This window comes from Falco cherrug, chromosome 1, assembly GCF_023634085.1.
Source record: "Falco cherrug isolate bFalChe1 chromosome 1, bFalChe1.pri, whole genome shotgun sequence".
NCBI classification, from domain to species: domain Eukaryota; kingdom Metazoa; phylum Chordata; class Aves; order Falconiformes; family Falconidae; genus Falco; species Falco cherrug.
Window position 1 is genome coordinate 87,079,200 of NC_073697.1, and position 25,994 is coordinate 87,105,193.

General features: G+C 41.1%; 1 protein-coding gene across 4 annotated transcripts in view; it reads right to left on the bottom strand.

Moving 5' to 3' along the window:
• ZDHHC8 (zinc finger DHHC-type palmitoyltransferase 8) overlaps window positions 1-25,994 on the bottom strand; it is a 125,634-nt gene that overhangs the window by 38,764 nt on the left and 60,876 nt on the right. Inside the window, exons 2-4 of one of the 4 annotated variants that reach the window (XM_027814020.2) lie at window positions 25,186-25,242; window positions 25,070-25,097; window positions 24,339-24,526 (exon numbers count right to left, since the gene is read on the bottom strand). The exons of 2 other annotated variants lie outside the window; for them this stretch is intronic. The gene's annotated coding sequence lies outside the window, so the exon portion shown is untranslated. The remainder of the gene's footprint in view (window positions 1-24,338; window positions 24,527-25,069; window positions 25,098-25,185; window positions 25,243-25,994) is intronic. One more of the 4 variants, XM_055703801.1, reaches the window with a different exon arrangement.

Sequence of the window (25,994 nt, forward strand, 5' to 3'; positions counted from 1 at the left end):
ATAGCGGCAGCTCAGAAGACAATCTGTTTCCCATGGCCATTATTCCTCACTGCACAATCAATGTTTAAGTTCAAGGTAATGTGAAAATAAATGTACAACGGGTTCTCTATTCCAAGTTAGTGTTGACCCCTTGCTTGAACCAGGAGATCTGAAGGATAATATTGCTACATCAAGAATGGCTCAAGAGAGAAACCTTCAATGGTTTTGTTTACTGTAGAAATTAAGAGCCAGCATACACCACCGTGGCATACTAGAGATAATTATAATCTCAAATTCTTCTGAACGAAGCACACAATTACAGAGGCAGCATTTTCTTCCATAATTATACTTCTCCGACATAGAGTGATTCTGCTCATAACTCAGAGGAGAGTAATTTAGGGTGACAGATTTAATCTCATTTATCCTATTTGCTCTTGAAACCCTATCCTAATAAAATGGAAAGTTAAAAAGATTAACAAATAGGATCACAGAACTTGCTAGGTGTCAGGCAGACTTATGCATGATGAGCTGCCACCTTCTGCTAAATTAAGCAACAAATAATCCTTTCTGCTTTTTTACTTGATGCTTTGTAGCAAGACATGTTTGTGTCTTATAATCATAGTTCACCTATAATTAAGTAATTGAATAAGACATTTTTCTTGATTCCTGCTTTAAATTAAAATTTGGTGGGTTTCATTAAAATCTTAACATGCTTAGAGAGGCAGTAGGCCACAGAGGATGGAACCTGGAATTTCAAGTACTGGCTTTTAGTCTCGGCTCTGACATCGGCTTGCAGTGTGACTGGAAGCCATTTGCTTCCCTCCACCACCCCAGTTAGACCTTTTGCAAACCAGACACAAACTACTGACAGACCATCTTCCCCACTGCACAACAGGCAAGGGATCACCTTTGATTTTGCAAACCTTAAAGCATCTCTTAGGGCCAGGCTGGTGGCCCTGGTGTTCGCTTCCTTGGAGGCCAGCTGCGGGCACTCACCACCTCTCCTGAAATGGGCAGGGTGTAGCACAGTGCTCCTGCTGATGGCTGTTCCCTGAGGATGTGTCTGATTTACCTACTAAAGAAGGCCAGTGGGTCATTTTACACTTTTCTGGAAGCACAACAAGTACATGTGCGCACAGGCTCCCTTCAGGGTGTTCCGTGCCTGTAGGCCAGAGGCGAGGAGCAGAACATGGAAATCCATGAGGCTCCAACCCTTCTCCTTCTAACAGAAAGATAGTGAAATCTGCTTGTGTAGTGCACAGAGATGATGTGGGAACCTCAGGAGTACAGGCATGCACCCAAACTTTGGATACTTATCCATACCTAATAAGATGACCCCAGGGACTGTCTATTTGGCTGCTCAGCTGCACCTAATACTCAATCTGAGATTACCACACATCCTTCCTCTCAGTCTCAAACAGATGGCTGATATGCAACAAAACAATTTATTTCTGCACAAATCACAAGGCATGGGTTTATAACACAGAAAAGAAACCATCTCTTAACTTGAATCAACTTCCACCATTAGAGTGGTAGAACAGTAACACGAAATAGTTGATTCAGTGCATGCAAGTAGAAGCAGCTCAGTGAAGTAGGGACTAATGAGATAAGAGGGGTCAACCGGCAAAGATAATTTGACTAAGCACTGGTACTAATTTCACTGAAAACTTCCAAACTGTGTCCATAAGTCTGTAGCAGCCTGACCTGGTTTGATTCCTCTCCAAGAGTTTCTAGCCAAACCCTGAACGTTAAGAACATATAACAATTTGTGTACTGGAAAATCCCTGTAAAAATTTTTGAATCATCACCAGATGTGACCAAAGATTTAACATTTCTAACATCACCCTGATACCCAGCAACCCTGAGAACTGGACCCAGTGCCCTGGGCTGCCCCAAAGCTGCCCTGTCCCAAAAGGCACAACAGTCTGGATGGCCGAGATAGGTACACAGAGGTGAAAGTCCTCTTAATCCATCATTGTACCAGCTGGTCCATAAATGAAAGTTCTATCAACTGACTGATTCTGAACATCCACATTTTAGAAGAATTTCAAATTTTGTGTAAACATTGTACTGTAAAGCCCATTCCACCGGTGTGTACGCAGGACAGAGAAGGCAAGATAGCATCCTGAAGGCTGTACATTGCCCAGTCTGCACCACAGAGCAGAGAAGGGCAGATCTCTCAGTCTTTAGCAGTGAAAATCTAACACATTCCTCACATATACCAGTCTGAGTAAGATTTTTCTATTTATATGCTCTTTCCTATCCTGAAATCACAGAAAATTACCTTTCTGGAATAGTAACACAAGAAAAAAAAAGAAGCTCATTTTCCATTTTTTGTCATTACCAAAGATAGCTCGGAGATTATTGTATATCTAAAAATAATTTCCAAGGTGCTAAGACATCTGTAGGTTTAACAAGGCATCACCAGAAACAGTCAGGAGAGAATGTATCTGAGCGTCATAACCAACCTGAAAAAGAATGACAGGTCTTGTGAAAATAGCAGGAGGTTCAGGATAGCCAGGTCCTTTGCTCAGCTCTGCTGCATCAGATTTTGATAAATGAACTAATTTCTGCACCATATCTTACTCATTGGCAAGACTGCAGATAATATATTGTTGCCATAGCACTACACCCTCACTGTGAGTACAGCAGTTGTACTGATAAAAAGTAACATCAAAGTAAAGGATAACAAATCCAAATGTCATGTAAAAATGGGGAAAAGAGAAGTAAATACTGGAGAATTTACTACTGAAAAACAGAAAACAATGAGAGATGAGTGTCACATGGAACAACTCATGCTGGTCACAAGTGGGAGATACCAAAACATCTACGCTGGGTTTCCAGGTGCAGTTATCCATCACAAGAGGCAAAAAAAATCACCCCAAAACCCTCATGAATGTCATGAGCCCCTTCCTAATTGAAATATAGCTGAACACTACAGACAGAGGCTCAAATCCATCACCTGCTTAACTGCATTTAATTATTCACAAGAAACGTGCTGGGCTGAAATTCACTCAGGTTTAACAAGAGCTGATGGAGTTTCAGTGAACTTTCCATTACACCCTGGACTCCATCCAAAGGCTAGTGGTTCATGTCTGGCAACGCACAGATCAGAGGAGCTAAATCAATTAAAAAGTCAACTTGACATATAATGGTCCTTGGTGAAAAGTCTTATCTGGGCTATACATCACCCCAAAGTAAAATACACTCTACCTTTTTCACAAAGCTGCTTGAAACCTCTGGAGCATGTTCCCTTCCTCCCTTTTTAAACAGCCTCTGAGTATCTGAGGGAAGACATGATTGTCATGTGAACTGATGTGGGAGAAATATAGAGAAGGAACATGAACACTAATAACCAATTCTGAGTGAGACAACCACGGGGTAAACCTGGAGTAACCATCACCCTCAAGTTCAGAAGCCATCTAGCCATCCCAGACCTACTGCACAGGCACAAACTGACCCTGCAGCCACCGGGCAGGACATACTTTTATGAGCTACACACACAATGTGACTTTACATCATGTGTACAGTGAGCAGACAAGATTGGATTGATCTGGACTCAACACACGTGGCTTTGCAAAGATGTTCTCTGCATGCTCAGCAGCTGCTGGGAGTCCAGAAACCTGATAGAGCACCCATGAAAGTAGCAAAGACAACGGTTACTGCTGGGAGCTGCACTCAGTTGCTCACAGCAGCAGGGCTTGGGTAGGCAGGGACTGGGCTCCTTTGCAAATACAGATCAAATCAGCAAAATCCTTCTTTACATGATGCTTTGAAAATTGCATTGTCCTGCAGTGAATTAAGGACCTATGCAGAGCTGGTTAGTGCTTACTGACATACATGAAAGCCCAGGAGACAGTTTTTGTTTTGATATACTTGCAAAGGAATATGCTATAATAGCATAGCATCACTTGAAATACTCAGCTTTTTGTTTGCACCTCAAATTGAAGGCATTCATTGCACATTGATTCTAGGGTATATATAGACTAGATTTCAAAGTACACAGTAACATTTTTGTATTAGGAGAAGGATAATGCTCACATCAAAGTGAGACAGTAGATCTTCACAGCACTTCAAGCATCTAATGGGCTGCAAGCGGAGTCACCCTGAGCAGTAGGAAACCCTCTGGTGCCTCATGGAAAGGATCCAACTTCCAGTTTATGGGCAAATCAGAGCGGACTCTGAGTGCAGGTTACAGAGTGAGCACACAGATCCAGAGACAAACCCCCTTATGTGAAGCTCCTGGGTTTTATTTCTAAGCCCTGGATTTTGCAAAGCCTAAAATGCCATGCAAGCTGGAAGAGGCAAGGACAAGTGTAATCCAGGGCTTCTCAAACATGCACCAACCTTTTATCAGTACTTTTTATCAACATGCTGAGCAGCTGGAACCAAACTCCATTTTTTCCATCGGCTAATAAGAGAGCTGAGTGTATGGGTGGTCTTTGGGTCACAGTAAAGAGGGGGGCAGTGAGGACTCACTGCAAAATAACCACAGCAGGAGAGACACTAGTTGCCCTGTCACACTGATAGTTTTAATCCACTTGGTTAGAAAAAGAAGGAACTGCTGCCCAGTAACATTCCTTTGCAGTTCTGTCTGCATATGGCTGCCACCAGCATCGCTGTACTGCAACAGCTGAATGACTTCCAGCCCATTCCAAAATTCACTTAAGGGAATTATCAAGCTGCAGAAACCTTGCTAAATGGGAAATCAGAGAATTACCTCCAAAAGATGCTGTGTGAACCAATAACTCATAACACAGGCGAGTTCTCAATGCATGTGGCTGCACTGCCCTCTCAGCCTGTGCTCCCATGTGCACCACTTCCAGCAATGATCACAGTCCAACTGTCCAGCATGGTGCTCAGGGAGGTCAAAAGATACTTCACAGTGTCTGAAAGGGATACACATGCTATGCAAGTTCAGTTTTTCTCAGTCCTTTCAAAGACACCATGTGGAATACAAACTTGTGCTTCTAATTTGTAAACACCAGAATTATTAAATTAATGACACACCTATTATAGCAGTGTTAAAGAGACAGCCCCTCATCTTGAGTCCCAGAGTCCTGTTTCCTTGAGTAATGACGAACGCAGCTTATTTGGGTTTTATACCACTAGTGACCCTCAGGATCTTCCAGACCTCTCAGCAACCTGTAACCCAAGTATCTGTTGGGTAGATGGAATCCCATGCCTCTTGATGAAAAAAATGCAGAGGATAGCCCCTCCCTAACTGAAGGCTGTTCCCGTGTTGTCCTCATCTTTGTCAATACATGCATGAATCCACCAGCAATGCTGAAACATCAGGTGGGCTGCTCCTATAGAGTTTCTTTTTAAAATAAGTTCAAATTTTCAGCAGCCTAACTCAGACACACTTGAGGTGATCCCAGCTACTGGCACAGAAGGATTTTTGCAGACTTTGCTCACTGTATTCCCCAGCCACATACTGGCAGAACACATCTAGTACACATTCAGTGTTTGAATTCAAGAGAGAGTACTGTAGTGGAAGCAAGGTAGCTCATTGCAAGTATGCTGTGATGAGAGAGAGAGGCAAGTAAAGAAATATTATGAGATAAGAAGAGGGGTGGTGACATCAGTGAAAAGATACAGTCTATATTACCCTTGTTGAAAAGTTAATTTGACATTTTAGATATCCCTTTTCCACATGAGCTGTGTAGAAAGAAATTAAATTTCACCAGATACCATCCCTTTACAGCTACTGGAGAAATTACTTAACTAAAAGACAGCATCTTACCAGATTAAAGTACATGCCACTTAAACTAACAATGAGCCAATATGCGTAAGAAACATTCAATATGAGGTCTAAACCCTGTGATCATGTCCTCAGTAGATTAGCAGAGAATGGGGTAACATAATTAGCTTTCCAAGACTCAGTGAAAAAGAAGAAAAGCAGAGTACACCAGCAGAGACAGCCCAGGTGTCTGAGCTTAATTCTGGACAGCCTGGGTGCCAGGGTGCCCATCATGAGTTTGCATCAGAGAACAAGTTGCCTCCGCACTGAAAAGAGCCGCAGAGGCTGCTTGGGATAGTGGACACTGGGAGGGAATATCTTACTGGAGGACTGGATTTCTCTACCATGCATGCCACTTGCTTCATGAACCCGCAGTGAGATGCCAGCTGGCCCTGTCAGGGATGTTGCATGGCCTGAGCTGGAAAGACATGAAGGACCATCCAGTAGCAGGCGAGGTCTGACACTGCTGCCACAACTCAGGTGTCTGAGGAAGGCACACACCCCAGTATCCAGCTAGCTGCGACAAATCTGCCAGCTGCTCTTTGCAGTGCTGGGGCAGCTAGAGATACTTGTACAAAGGAGGGGAAGGAAAAACCTGTGAGGCTGGCAATAGCAGTTAAATTTCTTCCATGACTTGACAGAGCTCTTCAGGAAATTTACAACTAATTAAGACCAGTTTCTTGCAGACTTGTCTGGATCATGTATTGCCTTTGAAATCTGGAAACGATACCCGTCCATGGCCTGAATAACATGCTTCAGAGCTGCTGTGCAAGTTCTTTCATCTATGCAATAGCTTGCTTATGCAGGGAAAGGAAGCCAGCCCTAATCTGAACTCTCGTTTGAATATTTCTAGACACACATGCAGCAAAATTACTACAGTTATTGCAAGGTTTCCCTCTTTAAACCAGAAAGATCAAGGACTTCATATTTTACAGAAGGGATGAGTGAAACAAACAGGTAGAGGTACCTCTATTACAAATAGATACAGAAGATAGGGTAGAAAGTGTAAATATTCTCATATATCAAGTACTAGAGCATTTGCTCCAGCATATATTATTACACATTTATATAGTAATAATAATAAACAATAATGGGGGAAAAAAAAAGCCTCTTTTAGAATCCCATCTTTCATTTCACTCTGGAATATCCTCCTGAAGGGGTTTTATATTTATATAATGACATTTATATTTTGCATAGCTGGTATAAGGAGGGCCTAATATACTAAGATTTTAAACAGGGTGCAGTGGGGTGGGGTGGGGTGGGGTGGGCGGGGATCAAAATTCCTTTAGCTCAGATTTAAGAAAAGAAAAACGCACAAGATGTTCATGTTTCATCCTATAAAACTAACTTTGCATTTGGGTATTTGCATACGTACTCCCTCACCAAGCCATGCACTTTTGTGAAACCAAGTAACATTTCATGGCCCAGGTCTCTTCTCTGCAGGATGGATGCCAGCAACAGCAGGGCAGAACTGGGGTCCTCTCAAACCAGTTCACAGTCCTTTTCTGCTGGAGGACTGGGACTGTTTCAGGGCACAAGGACGCAACTGAAAAATCCTTGTTCCTTCCAGCAGAGGGTAGTGGGGGACACAGGCCAGCAAGCAAACATGTAAGATTATATTGCAAGGTAGAGCTGTATGCAGTTCAAAACAAAACTACGGGTGCAATAACAATAATAAAACAAAATGACACTGCTTAGCCCAGTGGAAATGTTACAAAACTAAATGCATTCTTCCATCGGCATTCATCAAATGAAGAAACGCATCAAACTTCAGCTTGTTCTCATTATCTCCACCCTTCCTTGGTAACATCATCTTCATTCCCCTTTCTAGTTTTGGGAAGGGACACCCCCAGGCAGCAGCAGGGTCAGAACAGCCTTTTTCTGAGCATCTCTACTAGAAATCTGTCTTCTCTTTCCCTCTATGGAGCTATTCTCTTTTCCTTGAGTCTCAGCGAGAAACCACTGAAAACTTTCTGGCTCTGTTTCCTCTTTTCTCCCTCCCATTGTCCTGTTGCTAAATTAAATGACTGAGCAGCAACACACATGTCCTCATGCAGCAGAGGAATACTGTGCTATTGCTGCTTTAACTTGGGTGTGTGGCAACGCAAAGGCATTCTCAGGTGCCTCCACGGGTCTCACAACCCACGGGCAGATCTGCAGAGAAATGTCCCAGGATTACAGGCAAGGGCAACACGTGTAGGAAGTTCACGGCTGTTCCCATGCACTCCCTCAACAGACACCAGAAAGAGCCACTAAGGCAGAAGCACAGCCACAGTCTTCTCAAATGACTAAATGACTGTGACTCCCTGGCTTAGACTGAGCATTTCCAATTTTAACAGCACAAACCAAGCCCAAGTCCCAATCCTCGCTGCCTGCACGTCAATGACTGCAACATCTCTGCTCACCATCTAACAGGATTAGGGCAGGCTTCTGGAGGCAGCTTCTCCTGCAGGTAAAATCTTATTACAGTACCTATCAAAAACAAAGATCTTTTTGGGGAGCAATAAAAACCTAAAACAATCCACAGTGACTGTCACATTAACAGTCATTTTTTAAATTTAAATTATGAAACACAGCATCACCTTCTTAGGTCTAAATGTTTCTGTCAGCTTGGACAAAATATAAAGGGAGTCTTCCAATATTTGTTTTGGTGCACAGGTATTCAATTCAGGTTGACGGAAAACAAAATTACTTTGCTTAGAAAACATCCTAAGAGACGATAGCATCTTAATTACAGAGACAGGGAAATGGGATTCAGCCTGGTATACAGATTTGTTTCTTGCCAATTCCACTCTCAAGTGCAGTAAGACGCAGATCTCACTAGTAACCATAGTGGCAGGGGGAAGTGTCATCGCTTTACTTAGGTATTATTTGTTCTACACCAAACCCCATCATTTTAAAGACAGAAGAGCAACTTGCTCACATACTGCAGTGGACTTTGGATAGCTACTAATACCCCGCTATTCACTAAAAGCCTATGGGTTTTCTGATTTTGTGGGGTGTTTTTTTTGGAAGAACCACAAAGTTATCAGAAAAGGTACAGTTACGCTCTGGGCCTGAAGAAATAAAAATCTTCTGACTCTGTAGCCATAATTCAGGAACATAAGCCAGGATTACAATTACCAGAGATGCATTAACAAAGCTTAATACACTCCCAAGTCAAAATGGGACTATTAGCAGCTCCTGTACCAAAATAGAAAACTATGGAAAGGGCATATGTGTCACCATCTGCTAATGATATGCAATAGGCAAACCAATGCAGGGAAAAAAAACAACCACAACATAACTGAAAAAAACCCAAACCAGTTTCTTTATGAAACTTGTTCCTATTTCCAAGAATCAAAGTGAATAGTCAGCTTAAGCATTACGCTTTGCAGATTCCCAGCTGGAACCAGAATGAGAAGCATCAAGCATCTTATGATTTAACTGTTGAGAAATTTCCAGGCCAAACTTTCAAGCAAGAGGTTTGGATACAGATCTGAACTGTGAGATGTTTTGTCTGTGGAGTTCCACCACTGCTTCCAATTGCAATAGTTAGCATAACATACGCATACTTTTTAAATACCCAGCTGCTCCTGCACTTTGCTGAAGTTCATTAATTCATGAGTTTTTTCCCTTAATTTAATTTAAAGAGTAGAGACCATCATTTTGCTTTTCAGAAAAATATGAACATTTACTTCTTGCTGAACAGCTGTCACAGTGTAATGGAAATAATTTACTGGTCAGTTTTTCTGAATGAAGCTCTTATCCCTCCTCCCCTTCCTCCCTCGATATATCCTGAAAATCATATGCCACAAGCAAATTAGTTTTGGCTTTTATACTAGAAAACATCTAGAACTCTGGGATACTTTACTTTTCTTTACATTCCTCTTCACAAGTAGACAGTCTACCATAATGGTTAGGTGAAGTGCAGAGCTCCACAACACAGGAGAACGACCACAGAGACATAAACAAAACTTGCAAAGCTAGAACTGTGCTTTCGTCTCCTTTGATTTGAGGGGGGGGGGAGTAAATGAAAAAAATAAAATAAAATCAAAGTATCCCAGTCACTACAGCCCTTTTCTGAAGCTGTTTTATAAATTTGTTATATAACACAAACAGCTCCAATCTTTCTGGTTTCATATGTCACTGTCAATATTTTTGGTAGGGATTTGGGGTTTTTTTACATGACTACTGGAAAATCCAAGCACAGAGCTACAATGCATATTCTGAAGAAAATTTCAAAGGAAACTCGTAACTTCTCAAAAGTTACTCAAAAGTAGTACACTGTACCTGACTCCAAAGGTCAACAACATGGTAAAAATGAACTTCTGGAAAGTTAAATCCCTGAAGTACCCTTTGGTGAACATGAAAAGCAATTCCTTTTTCACGGCCAAAAAAGTCCCTTTTTCATGTCATAATTAGAGGATGCACATTTGAATCCTACAAAAAATATTTTTTCACTCACCCACTGGAGTAAAAAAAGGCTTTTTTGCATTTACTTGAAGTAGTAAAGTCAAGTAGTTAGAGTAAGTGAACTGATCGAGGGCTATTTTTTTCACCAGTTTTCCTATATATTCCACAATTCAGCAAATTTTTTACTCTGCGAACACCTTGCCTTTAACACTAACTTCCCTCCTCAACAGTGTCGGGAAGTTTTCCTCTTAAAAGAATACAAAGATATGTCAATAAAAATTAATTGGAAGGTGTTATAGCCAGTCTCAAGGGAAGTTCACCAACTAGGGATAGACAGAGATTTACTGCAAAAATGGCTGAAATCAGTGATTATCAGCAACAGACAAGTCAGTCCTTGAGAGATTTATGCTGCTGCAGGTCCAGCATGGAGATGCAGATGTGGAGTGGGGCCATCCTCTTCCTCAACTTCTATCACAGCAGGCCTCCCAAAGCTTCTCACTTGAGATGTTTATACCTAATTTTCTGACATGCTTATAGGCCTGTTTCCATACACTACAGTTAGGAAAAGAGCCTCTCACATTGTTCCTCAGGCATGAGTGACACACTCGTTTTATCAGCTCTTCAACAGTTGCTGTTCAACATCAAACACAGATAACAGCAGGGTTGTTTTTTTTACAATACCAGATCAATCAAGTAATCGACAAGTTAGCAAACCTGTTTTCTTTTCACAGAACTTTGCTTTGATTTTTTCTGATTAAACAAAAGACTGTGTGGATCCTGCCTTTTCTCTCAAAATGGAGCGCTGCCCATACAGGCACTTTAACTCTGTATTTACTTTCTAAACCATCATATTCTCTCTTCTCCCTCCCCATGACAGCTCAATGCAAGCCACAGTCCCTGGGAATCTGGACATTGTGGTTTGAATGAATCCCTTTCCAGCCATGAACAAAAGAAAACATTTGGTGAATTAATAAATACTCAAGACTTCTTAGTATTTCTGAATTGCAAAACACTGCGCTTGCAAAGGCTTTACAGAAAATAGCCCTCCTTCAAATGGTTGTTAAAAAGAAAAGCAAAAGCTCCATGTTAGTTGCCTTAACTGTGCAAGATGAGCAAATGCATCTGCCTTGTGTCTTTAGTAATTGATATGCAGCAGCTCCTTTAGTATTCCTTGCTTCTCTTGAATTCACATAACCATGGCTTTAGTTTCCCAGGGACTTTTTGTGACTGTTGGGGGGGGGGGGGGGGCAGGGGAGGGGCAGAAGGCTAGACAGAATGATATGGTTATGCTAAAGGTACAGTGAACACTGCGAGCAAAAAAAATGCAAGTATGCTCATTCTGAATAGTAACAGACACCAAGACAGCAGAACCCAGCCTTGAACTGGAAATGTTTTAAATTATTCACGATTTGTGCCAGCAAGACAAGAAAGGGGTTAAAGTGAATCCAGAACGTTTTAATAGACATAGAAAAAGCAAAGAGTCTGTCCAGAGAGTGTGGTCCCACTGCAGCCTCTGTACCACCCCTCCCTACAGGGTGAGGGACAGCATGGCATCTGTGTAGTTAAACCATTTCAATAAAACTGCACCCTTCTTAAAAGTCAATCTGGGTGTGCACTTCTGGCAGAAAGGATGCCTGGGCAGCAGAGGGGAGGAGCAGGCAAGGAGAAAGAGATTCACTTTCTACAAGGATTTTGTTTCCTACAAGTTCGACTTTACTCCAAATGCTTGCCTTCACAAACACACAGGCATTGAATGTTCAAATTCCATATAACTGTGCGTTGCTCACTTATGACAGCACAACCAGCAACAAAGAAAAGAACTTAAAGTGCTCAGCTCCCTTCAAACAGGGAGAGAGCCTGCGGTGACCATCTAGAGAATGCGTGACTGGTTTTTCCACCACCCCATGATGCACAAATATCACACTGAGTTCAGGGAACTCTAGTGAAATTCTGCAAACAGGCTCTGAGGAATTGTCTGCAAGAATGTTAAATCTCCAGCTCCCCCTCCCTGAGCTAGGAGGATCAAGAAATCACAGATCACGAAAAGCAGAACCTCTCTGGAACATCTCTATTGCAAATTGTTGTAATTTCCCATCCGTCTTCAGCTTGGATGAATTTGCCGGGTCCACAGGGGATGATTCACAGCATTCGTTTTGGATTAAGGGTTCCTAAACTGTGACTCAGGAGACAGAGTAAATGGTCTGCAGCTGCCTCACAAAGCCATGTTAAATGGTGAAAGTGCCAGTCCCATGTGGCTGTGCTAGTGAGTCCTAAACAAGTTTGAGTCGAGCAGTTACCACCTGATCTAAAATTTTAGGAATGAACAATTGCGTCAAGTTGATTTGCAGACTGATAAAAATGTGAAAGATTTGTTGGATAACCTCTATTGCAAAGGACATGGTTTGTTCAGGCTTTTTTTTTTTCCTATTAGTGAAACTGATAGTCTGTCATTTGCTTTTGTGTTGAAAGCTGCTTCTAACACCACACCTTGCTTTGTGTGCAAACAATATTACAAACAGTTGTGTTTGGCTTGACATCTAGTCTAACTGCAGCGTGACTCCACAGAGCTTAGCGAAGGCAAACAGGCAAAATAAGAACTACATCCTCTGGATCAAAGAAGTTTTTTAGAAAGGCCACACCATTCACTCATTATTTCTCTGGCAACTTCTGAATTTGGAAAATTTCTGGATTTTTCAGTAGGCACAAAGTCCTTTTTTTAGTAAAGTCCTGCTTTACGTTTGTCTTTTACCATGTCTCTTCTGTATATTCAATGAAAGGCAACCATACAGCACCATAATAATGTGTTACTTTACCTTCCCCTCAATTTTCAGTTTCCATACTCTCACATTTTAGTCAATCAGTTGTTGCTAAATTGTGTCCAGTGCTATACTAACTTTCCTCTATCATACCACTCACAAGTGGAGGCTAGACTGTGAGAGTCACCTTGAAATGTTTTACTCCTTAAGCAACCCCTTACTGTTGAGTGGATACAACTGTACAGGTGGGTGCTGCCAGCAAGTATCAGGTAATTAACTGCAGTCCGGTAGAAAAATTGCATTAGCATAGCCAAGCCTAACATCAGTCTACTAGCTCAATGCAAATCTGCAATGCAGACGCAGAAGCCTATTTAGCCAGTTCACTTCAGTATTTTAGGTTCAGTAACAGAAGCAACTCCACTAGCTCACTGCTCAGCACCTTCCACACTACGGAAGATTCTTCATTAATCTGCTATAATTCTTGGTCACTGCGTGGTCTGAGTGTTGAAACACTGTTGTTTGAAACAAAAGAAGTCGTGCCTGCAGTGTTTGCAGACTGCCAAGATACTCACAACGCATGAACTACATAAGCATAAAGAAACAGAGCACCATTGGTATTATAATATTTTAGTGCTACCTCATCTCCTAACATCACGGCTGCGTGAGAAGAAAACTGTTCAAGTGAAGACACATGCCCAGCTTCCAGATACTCCCAGTTAGGCTCTGTCTTTATGTGACTGCACAGTCTGGCTCTTCAAAGCTTTTGCAACTAATAGCTGCAACTCCACTGTGTCAGGCTCCAGGTCCATTCCACATTTACATTTAAGCCAAATCACAACATTTACAATGTGGACTTTGAAATTCATTGATAATACAAAACAGACTAATAGACCAACACTTCCACCTAAGCACACAGGAAAGCAGTTTTTCCTGTGTATTAGTGCATTACTTCCTTCTGAACAAAGCTCTGACATGAACAGGATTGTAGTACCAAGGGAATCAAAAAACTACCTGCCAGCCCAGCTGAAATTGAGCACCAGCTGGAGCCAGCCTTGACTCTGGTCAAAAGGGAAGACAGCAGCCTCAAACCTTTGCCTTCCAGAGAAGATGGCCAAGCAACACTGTCACCAACATCTCGCTGTACCAGATGGCCCCTTCTACACAGCAGCACACAGAGAGGAAAGCAGGACTTTCACAGCTTTTCCTACTACATCCAATTGCATCAAGGACTGAACTAGTTAAATTACTGCTCCATGCCAGCTGATAAATTCTGTTTAGAAACCATGTAAGCATTTTGAAAAAGTTTTATTAGAGCTGCCTGGGGGCCTGGCAAGATGTAGGAAACTTATGTGACCCACTTATATTGCTGATCAGAAGCCTTTTCCCAGCAGATAGTGGGACTGTATGCGAGAACAGTCAGTGAAATTTCAGGGGAAAGCTCTCCACAGAAATATTCTGTATTCATTGTCTCCAGTCTCCAACTTTCATTACCATCACCATGTAGCATCACAACTTTTTGGGGGCTCTTGTCCACCAAGAATATTATAACTTCCTCATACAATTCCTCTTAACATTTGCCTTAAACTTATTTCCTTCAGTGGAGCTTTTTGGTAACTCTGAAAGACTTTGCATACTATTAATGTGTCAGGAACCCTCCCTGTACTTAAAAGAATTTACATGTTATGTACCAGGAATCCTTTAAAATTGCTTGCTTTTGACCAGAAAGAAAGCTGGGAAAGAAGCCCCTGATGGAGCATAGCGGCAGTGATGGTAAAGTCGGAGTGAAGCGCTGCAGCCATGAAAGAGAAAAATAATGTAGCTGGATCATGAAGTAGATTCTTGGAACATATGTCAAGGCCAGATCAAAACAGCCAATTGTTGCTGTTATCTACTTAATCTTCTGTTGTGTGGAAAAGGGAGTTAGGAAATTCTTTTCAGCCAACGCGACTGTCTAAGCCAATGCCCAAGGCAAATAATGCTCTAAACAATAAGGCATTTTGTTTAACTCTGCAATAAATACTAAACTTGCAAAGACAGCTGGTTGCAGTCTCTTCCTGCAATTTCCAGTTGATACTTCATATTTACATAAATGCATAACCATACCTAATGTCCCCACCCCCAAGTCTCAGCTCCGAGAGCAGACATGAAGTTGGAAATAGTGGCTTAGAAGTTTAATCCTTGCAACAAAAAATTAGGCCACTTCCTTGAGAGCTGCCACACAGTGTCTATTTAAAAAAGTGAAATTCAATAGGGGCACCACAGCACACAAGATCCATTTGTGGATTTTTACTTCCCAGTTATTGAAATCTTTTCACAAGATTGTCAACCATAGAACAGTTTAATTGCAGAAGGCTCTCAGCAGAAGAAAGAATTGACGCTACCAGCTCCTGTAAAATGGGCATTAAGGACAACTGCAAGTCAAGGCAGCAATCTGAAATGTTTGCTTTCAAAGGAACCCAGCCTTGACAAACAAGTACCAGCATCTGACTGTACCATGCAATGGTCCTTGATCTTTTACCAGCTATATTATTCATACAGTAGATTAACTGATTATTGTTTGCCCTATCTATTGATTGTGAAAAGCTAATAAAAATGCAACTTTGGCTGAAAATGATACATGCAAATCTGTATGCATTCTTTATGCTGAAGATATCAGTACAATGAGTCAAATCCACAAGCAGAAACCTTAATTTAAAGGGACATTACCCTGAAGGTACATTTATCTTCCTGTATATACAATAAAATTATATCATCTGTCTTTGGCAGCACAGATGATTAGAAGCATAATATTCATAGGTTACAATATAGACCATAGAAAGACAGGAGTATATTCATCTAAATTTCAACATGTTTAATAAACCTTAAAATGCAGGGTTCTGGAAGCTCACATATCCTACTTTGCCAAGCAGAGAGTTACCCTTTCTTGCATCCCCACCAAACCCTGCTAAATTTTCCATTCCAAGACCACGGAAGTCCCTCAAATGAAATGAACGAACATGGCTAATTGCAGATACAGGAGCAGACAGACTAAGACTGCCTTTTTCTTCGCCACAAGCACACCTACCTATGACCAGACTTCTGCATGATGGCACAGAACACTAGGGATGCTCACCCAGTCACTGCTGAAGACTCTGAGGATAAAGAAAGTTTTGAATCTATTGTCATCCCTCTGGAAAAAAAAAGTCATTTTTTCCTATATGATTCAATACAAGGCACAAGCTCTTGCAGTCACTGCGTTCAGAAGGACAAGCACAAATCTTTAACTTGATCTGGATCTACTACCACCTCCTTTTAGAAGCTATTTTGCATATGGCCACTCTAAGGCTAAAATAAATACATTCTAATGTAATCACAAACCATTAATGGATTAGATCTACAGCCTGAAAACTCAGTATTTAGCAAGCTATTGAAATTGCAGATGCTTGAAACGTGTAAGAAAAAAGAACCTAAGTCCTAGTATAGCTCTTATACCCAGGTGCATCTTGCTTCCTCTTCCCCCATTCTTCAGCAGGCACATGGCCGATTCATTGACAAGTACATTTTCCCAGTTTGGTTTCCTGGGAGTCTCTATTGGCTGCACATCAAGCCAAATGTTCATTTTGCTATCGACATAGCCAGGGGGCTTAGAGATGCCAGCCAACCCTTGTTCAACTGGTGTTACTGTTTTACAACATGTCATGCTTGGTGATATTGAAAGGAAAAGCCAATAAAAGGAAAAATTAATCTTGTGATTAAACACAACACTTTGGATTGCTGGCTGCTGACACTGGCACCATGCCACCCTCTTGGAGGACAGAACAGAACCTGTCTGCTGTCTTCGACAACAAAAGGATTTTTACAAAATAAGGGTCTCTTGCTATGAATGATCAAAATGAGCAGCTTGGCAAAGAGACCTGGCCAATCATCAATTCCAGCTTTGTTCTATCCCAACTTAAAGCTGGTATTGTCCAGTTCCAGACTGAGATGATCAAAGTCCTGCTCTTACAGAATTTCTGCACACCATGTAAGTTACAACTAAATTCACAATATATGGAATTTATAGCACAATTATAGGAGAGTAAGAGTTTGAAAATTTGTTTTTAAGGTATTTGCATGTGTCGATACTGAGTACAGATTGTTTGAGATCTGAATCCTCAGGGCTTGCTAAGCACCTGCTCCCAGGCTTATGTACCATTGAAAGATGTGTGCTGGTCCTTTGGAAAGGGATTAATTCCTTTTCAGCTATGACTATTTGCATAGGATACTGTGTTTGTTATGCCAATGTCCTCTTTGATACTTACACTCAAGCATAAGCAGTATTTTTTGTTATCAGTTCTACAATGTTAATTTTTATTCTGGCAAATGTTAAAGTTTAATTCAAAATCTGCTTAGAAGGTCTCCCTTAGGGAAATTGAGATATGCAAATACATTTAGTGAAAGCAAGAAAGCTCATAAGCATGGTCAAATCAGAACACACTTCTGAATGACTTCTCACCATCATTGTGTTAGAAGAATATGACAGAAACTCCATGCTATAAATAGAAGGGTCTGCCCTCTCTACGTTGTTTGCAAATGGAATACCCCCTCTTCCAGTCCTGCTCTCCCTCTTTCCACACATTCTTTGGTAAACCAGAAAATCTCATCACTTTACACATGAGGTATTTTCTTAGAGGTTTAACAGCATAAGCACTAGACAGCCTTTCCTGGTCCAAAAAGCTATCATCAATGGCAAATCATGTGAACAACCAATATAACTACCATCACCACCAAAACCATCAACAATACCTTCCAACAAGAACATTTTAAATATAAAGAAATCCAAACCCAAAGGACTCTAATTTCTTATTTCAATATGGTTGCTGATGTTACAGCATACCCATTAGTTTTGCAAGTATCAGCGCCTCTGAGCGGCTCAGTGTGATGAATGATGCTTCTTATAAAACAGCTTTCTAAAAATCAGTTCCATCCAACAGCTGTATATGTCTGTCTCCCAACAAGTGTGATGACATTGCTGCTTCCTAGTAACAAACAGTAAAGATACCACTGCTTCCCCAAACAAATGCTATCTCTATGAAAACCTCTCCATTTGTGTGTTTTATTACTTTCAGCCATTCCTAAACTGCATCAAAGGGGATACTGGGAAGTCTCACTAAGGGTTGTGAAGATAGAAATTTGATCAGAATAAAATTTTGACCAAACCTATGGTGATGAATAGCAAAACAAAAGTTTCTGATTCAAGGTCTATGCTTCAAATGCTTGTGGCAGACAAAAATGGTTCTGAGACATGTATCACAATCTCAAATGGAGTACAACCTGCTTGTTTGTGTGCTTCCCCTGCTGAAGTAACTGTAAGAAGGTGTTTTTCAGTTCATCAGGCAGGAAAAATCATGTGTTGATAGAAAAGTTGTGTAATGTAATGCTATGAATCTATAAAACTGATGAATAGCCTTGATGTTGATGCAGCTGGTGAGAAGATGCTGTCAGATCATTAAGCATAGCCAGGTGATCTGTCAGTTTTCAAAGATGTTGAATTTTCTGTCTTCCACTTCCTCCCTCAGACTCTTTGCACATGCATGCATCCTCCAAAGCCATCTTTCATTACAGCCTGAAAATCATATTTTTCCTCCTCTTCTCCCTATTCACCTAAAATATCCTCTAGGTTTCCAGGGATGATTTTCAGCTCAGTATCTCCTTTCTCATAGAGGATGGGTTTGTGCACAAACATTTATTAGCAAGTTTAGGCTAACACACTGGACTGTAATTATCACATTCAGTGTTCTTAGGAAATTCTTTGCTGCTGCAGTAGCTGAATGCAGCCATCCTACACGTGGGCTTTTTTTTTCCCCCTCCTGTGGCTACAGACAATAAATACTGCTTATGTATGCTTTTTACAGAGCAGCAGATTGGTGTTAGATTAATTCTAAAACATATTTTATCAGATTAATCTGATTAGCTTGGATTTCAGATCTGTTCAGCAAGACATGCTAAAAATCTCTCTCCAGTTTAAGTTCTTGGAGAAAAAGCAGTGAGTTCTCAAATGTATCATAACAGAGAAACAAAGCTCCTACTAAAAACAAACCCTGAAGCAATAGGCACCCAAGGCCATGACAAATGGAAAGAGTAAAAGCACAAAGAAGCATCAGGAAAGCTCCTCCAGTAATACTCCGCCACGACCAAAGCGCCTATGACTTTGCCAAGTGGCACTGCAAGATCACATTGAGTTTTTTTATTAATATAAGCAATTCTGCCTGGGCCAGAATGACCATGCGTATGAGCAACCTGCCAGGACATGTATTCAGTTAAAGACCTCATGGTTTAATCCCACAGATACAGGTAAGAAGGTAATTGAAGCATTCTTCATTTTGTTCACAGGGTGAATGCTCTTCTGACTTAATCATGATGCTTGAACTGAAACCTCTCACAGGAGATGAGAAATAGACATAAGGTGTGAGAAAAGGATCTTCGAAAACACAATACAGAGAAGGCATTTTTCACACTTGTGCAACCAAGATAACTTCTACTGCAAAAATCCACTTCTGCTGTAGGCTAATATTCTGCATACAGTGAACGTACCCCTGAACAAGGAGATCTCAACTATGACACACAGAAAAGCAGATACCTTTATGTGCTCAAAGCTAGCTTTTGACTTGCTAGGGGAGGGGTGAAGACACAGCAACCTCATTTTTGTCCCAAGTGACTGATTTCCTGTAATTCATCAGCAGCTTTGCACTGCATTAATTTTACTTTGTAAATGCTCCGCAACACGGACTGGCTGGGCTTCAGGACAGTCAAAAAAACTCAAGTGGAATCTGCCTATGTTTGCTCAACACCTCATTTTCAGGCCACTCGTCATCTTGGTATTAACAATGCAATGGCAGTTCTACCGTGGAATAAATTCCTTATAAATATGGATTACAAAACTGAAATGCCTAGGTAATAAAGACAGCTGAGAGACACAAACCCACAAGTAGGCTCATATTTAAGACCGGTTGAAAATGTGACCAGACTGACAGCATGCAACTCTTCTTAACATCTTTATAAATCTCAAATATGAGAAATATGCATATGCATTTAAACAACACAGCAAAGGACAAAAGCAGCATTAGAAGACTCAAATGCAAGTTGCAGATACATAAGCACAGTATTTTATTATTGCACTACATTTTCAGGCTGCATAAATAATTGTACATATATTCTGTGGCTGTACTAAGCCACTGTGACAATTATGACTTTATTGTGGCAACAAAATGCCAAGAAATCCACTGAGATTTAGTAATATTTTCTGACACTGCAATCCTGCAGCTATCTCCACAGGCAATTAAATGAAAATGCTGCACTGCCTCCTGCTACATTCCAGAGAGCTATATCAGGTAACTCAGCCTGCCTAAGAAAAATGTTGAAGGTGTATAAACAGTGACTGACAACTGTCAATCAGCTCTAACATACCCACTGCAACTTCTTGAAATGGTTCAGATAGGCTTGCAAGAGAAATACTACACTGTATTCCCCTGAAGATGTGAAAAACATCTTCCAAACAGGTTAATCTTCCTGAAAAGGAAACCTATATTCTTCATGGGGAAAAAAACCTGCAGTTGTGGAACATTCCAGATTGCTTTGCGCTTTCCATGCCAACCCTTCCTGCCACCCCCACCAAATACAGAGAAACTGGGCCATGCTGCACTGAGATGGCAGCAGACACCAAGAATATCCCAAAGGGGAGATAGGCACCTAAGTCTAGTCAGGCACCCAGTCTGTTGCTATCAGCTACTTGCTTGGCCAGAGGAGCAGGGAGGCTTGCAGCTGGCTAAGACATGCTAGTGCTGGCATGCAGAAAAACCCTGGGAAGGGAACAGAAAGGATGTAGATGTATCCCAGGAAGTAAAGGCAAAAAGAGACTACCTTGCATTAAGTGTGTGAAAGAATAATAAGGAAAAACAGAGGGAGTTACCGAATGTAGACGAGAGAGAGCAGCAAGGAAAAGCGTACAGAGGACAGAAAGGAAAACCAGAGTAAAAGAGGTGGCAGAAAGTGTTGCAAGAAAACAATAACTGTTTTCCATGGTGCTACAATAGTGACATACTGAAGACAGCAAGGTGGTTTTTGTTGCAGCAATGGCTTAAGGGGAGACAATTCTTCCACCTTCAGTCCCTTCCAGTGTGATTCTCAGCCCACAGTAAAAATCCCTGCCTTAGAAGGGCTATTGACAACGAACTAAGCTTGTCCTTAGAATAAAGCAGGGTACTAACATGGAAAGGCTTGGCATTACACAAGATTGGTCACCAAATGCTGCTAGGAAGAAATTTAGTACATCCGCGAGCTCAAAGCTACCAAGGGCACTTCTACAGTAAACTTAGCAGCATTTCAGTGGTCAAGGTCAGAATCACAGATGAGTCTCTGAATCATCAATATAGTCTTTAGCTCTTATAGGTTATTCATACCAAAAAAAAAAAAAAAAAAAAAGATAACAAGTAGTTGCAAATTTTCTTTTTTGGGGAGGTTTTGGCTCTTTGTCCCCTATGACCTGGGCTAAACTTAAATAGTTGATGGCTGTGCTTTGTCATTCGTGAGCCAGAACACACAGAGATGCAGCCTGCATGCAGCATCTGTGCCACAGCCTCTTCCTCAAGTTGTTCAGATAACTACTGTGTCCACCACAGGACATGCTGTGCAGGAATCTGACACATGGGAATTGATTTTAACACATTACTCAGGATTTTGCCTGTTTTCATCATGCTTTTATATTACAAGCAAAATCACTTTCTGAAACTATTAAAGGACCTGGCAACAAATAAAGCAGAGCCTCAAATTCCTGCCTAGAGGGTCTATGCTACAGCATTTGTAGACTCAGTCATAAGGCAAAGTTTGCTGATAGACAGCCAGACTTAAACTTCATTTGCATAAAGTGTACCAGAAACATCCAGTAGTAATACAATTCTAGCAAACATAGCAATCATTTGTTCTGCTTGACAAAGGTCCCCAGACATCAGCCTGAAATCTCCCACTGAAGTCCATTTACCAATTCTGCTTTCAGTGGCAGAACCAAAGACTTAATTCACAATGAGCTGGGCCTCAATTTTTATACTGAGCAGTCAGGAACATTATGCCTTTCTTATACTCTCAATTTTAAACTTGTAGGGCATAACACTGAAAACCAGGATTAAATTTAATATGTTTTGAATTCACATGATCTCATTACAGGATGCATAACTGTGCTAAATGTACTCAGAGGCCCAGTATGTGACAACTATACACACAGCTCAGCAATTCTGTCTGGAAAGGAGGGTTTGTATAATTTTACTTTAAGAACCTTTTGATTTTAGTCTTAAGCCAAAATCCAAACCAAGTGGCAAATTCTGAACACTGAAGTGGCCTGCCACTGAATGGCGATTCCCCTTAAAACTATTAGATTTTATTCTAAGGTTCAAAAAAGGTATACACTTTTAAAGAACCTTAAGCTGGTCTCTTTTACTAGAGCAAGGCATCAACTTGCTCTTACCTTGCAGTAGGATTTGCAAGGTAACAGCAAGTTGATACCTTGTCTAATTCTCCAAGTGCAGAGGTATGTGCCTTGTGTGTCTAATTAATCATGGACATTTCCAACTTTCAAAGGGGAAAATATGATTTAAGTACAAAGACAGCTTGCCAGATTCCTCAAACAATTACAGATGTTTCTTATATGTCTGACCTAAGAGGGCTGACTGCTGAAAACTAGACTTACCAAACCACGACAATTTCCTCTACAAGCCATTTGTCTAGAGCAAAAGAACAAGAAGAGGTCTAGATTTATGGATCACGACACAAATTTATAAATCTTTGCTCTTAGTTTATGACTTAAAAAACATTTAAGTATGGAGTTTGTCAGCCAAAGTAGCTTTTGGTCCTTTAATCGTGTGTTCCAGTTTAATGGAGCAGAGGCAGCATTTGTGTTTCCCTGCCTTAACATACACTTACTGGTTTTGTTCAATGCCACTATCCACAGCAAGAAAGCATGTGACCAAACTTGCAGAATACTAGAAATGCAGCTGCTAATTCCACTGTGGGAAATATGAGAAAGAATGTCTTTACCTTGAGGGTGACAGAACCCTGGCACAAGCTGCCCAGAGAGGCTGTGGGGTCTCCTTCTCTGGAGCCATTCAAACCCGCCTGGAGCGAGACTGTGCTGCCTGCTGTAGGAGACCCTGCTCTAGCAGGGCGCTGGGCTGGGTGGTCCCCAGAGGTCCCTTCCATCCCCAGCCATTCTGTGATTCTGTAATAGCCCAGATGAGGCAACTTTTCGCCCCAGCCTTAAGACTTTGTTTTCAAACCTGTAGGGTTCCCTGCACATCAGAAGGCATTGCTGCTGGCACACCAACTATCGCTTCTCCAACCTTGTGAAGAGATTGCCTGGCACGGCAGAACAGAATGGCTATTTACAGCTCACCTGTCCAACACACAGGGTCTGTGGTGTGAATCAGTGTCACTTAGACTAGAGGATGGGTTTTGGTTTTTCAAACAGCTTGTCCTGGTAAGTGTGAAGCAGCCCCTGATCTGCTCTAGTGTTTGGATTCTTATGCTGGATTAAGTTGCCCCCAAGTTACTGTTGCTCGACAATTCCAACGTAGAGGACCTGTCCTCAGTTTCATATAATTTACCAGACTTTAACCATTTGGGGTGACTACTCTGAACATAGAATTTTAAGTCTCTGTCAAACGAATTTTTCAGCTTTTTTAAAAAACAAAAAAGAAGAACACTTCTTGCCCCATTAAATTCTGGTAACTTAATCTCTGTGATACTAATAGTGATGATGTTTTGGGACTAAAATTTGGCAGGGTGTTGCCACTGACATTTCCTCAAACCAAAACTTTTAATCATACATTATCCCAATTTTTTAAATAGCTTTAGCTGGTTCAAAACACCACTTTTTTCAGTGAATGGGCTATTCAAAAATGCTAATCAGGGACCCATTTCACTAGGAGCTGTATAAACACAGCTGCTAGGAAGGGTCTGATACAGATTGTAGCATAATGGTTTGAATTCTGTTTGGAGAAGAACCTCACAGTGGCAACTTCAACATGCCAAACACGCTTCTGTGACCCCAAAAAGAAATGTGATGTGGTTTGATTAAAAATAAAGTGAAATTTAATACTCAAATACAAAGAGCGGAAGGTGAAACCAGAGCAATAGTGATTTAAGTTACGTGTATTTGCACAGAAGAGCAATACCACATGAGTAAGAAAGGAAGAAGCATAGATGAGGAAGAAAAAATAGCTCTGAGGAAAGAGAGGTGAAAATAACCTGAAGCAAAACCAGAGCCAAGGAGGCCAACTGAGACCTGCTCCACCTACCAGAGCGCTGCTAGCCCTGGCCACTGAAGCAACTAAGGAACATGGCCACTGAAGCAACTAAGGAACCACTAATCCTGCCAGGATTTAGCAATAACTTGCTGAAGATTCTAAAAACTGTATTCTGCTTCAGTCAGGTCATTTTCCTTCAAAATTATTCACCACCTTCAGGGTCCAGTAGAAATCCAGTGTGGAGCCAAAAACAGATGGGAAAATGTTTAACACAAGCAGACTGACTCAGTGCCACGAGAAAGCCCAAACGCAGTGATTCAGGGATAAGGCACTTGAGGCTACTGGTGGAAAGCACCGAGAGGACTGTTTCAGGTGGTTGCTTCTGCACGCTCCTGTGGATGCTGCAGAAAAAAACCAAATACTGGTTATACACACTTTGCTGTGGTTTTGGGGGTGGGGGTGGGGGTGGGGTGGGGTGCAGGATGGGAAGGTTGCTTTGTTTATTTGCTCAGTGCTGAAATAGCACTCAGTTGAAGCTACAGACAGTTATAATCCTAGCAATCATTTTATTGTGTCACAGAAATATATATTTGAGATAGTTTGGCTTCTATTTATTCGGTATATATAACAGTGGCAAGGGGTTTTCAAAAAGGGTTTGCAGTTGGATTGATGGACATGTTATCATTTTGGAAGGCAAGATGGATCACTCAAACTAGTGGGATAAAACAAAAATACACAATGAATTCTCCTTAGCCAAGGAAACAAAAGAATAAATGATGACATTCTACATGTACCTTAAGGTATTACAGGGGAAAAAAATGGACCAGAAAATTTTGCAAGAGAACTGACTTCAAAGAATATTTAAATTTCAATTTGAAAGGATTTCTAGTAAAGATCTTTTTGGAATGGATGTGGAATTCGTTATAACAAATTATGTAGCTTACCTTCTTGCTGGATCTTGAATTCTCATTCCTACGAAAGAAAAGGAACATATCAGTGTTGTATTGTCAGGCTGAAGCTGGGGGTGCTGTTAAGAGTATTTGCAAAAATACCTACTTACCTAACTATGTGTGTCTCAGGTGAGGAAGGTCCCTATAATTTTGATTCTTTTGATCATCTTCAAAAAAAGAAAAAGAAAAAAGTGGGCTGCATCTCAGATTGCAAATGCTGGTATCACCCAACTTGGACAATCAGTGTTGGCTGCTGCAGTCGAAACTGGCTATGGCAAAGCAAATTGTGTTGCATAGCAGATGACTCAAATCTATTGTCAGATTGGTATTCCCACCTATACTATACAAAAAGAGGGCAACACTCATTCAATAACCAGGTTAGGTTGCTTGAGCTTTCCTTTGGGTATCTGTTCATTTTGCAAAATAACAGTTCTGTGGACTGGACAGTTCTGTACAGAATAAACAGAATTTTTTGGGAAAAAAATCCATAGTCTATAATGGGGTTTTTGAAAGGAACTACTTCCACTAAAATCTGCTGTCTTCTCTTAGACTTGCCTGCTGGCAAGGAAGGCATCATTGCCTATTCTTTGGATCACTCTTGCTTGCTTGTTTACATGAAGTGGTCTGGCCTTCCTAATAGATTGCACCTGTGAAAGATTTGCCCAAGCAGCAAAATCACTCCCAGGGAAATAGTTTTTAACCACACTCCTTAATAATGATCTCTGGGATGTACTGCCTGGACTGTGAATTCTAGCATGTTCCTGACTGACAAAATCTTTCTGTGAAATGGAGCCTTTAGTCTCATTATGAGGATCCTTTTTGCTGGGATTGATCTTGATGCTCATTTTCTTTATGCAGAGATTGCTAATTTGGAGAGGGAGATGGGGACAGCAGAGGAGAACACCAGGGGTCAAATCAA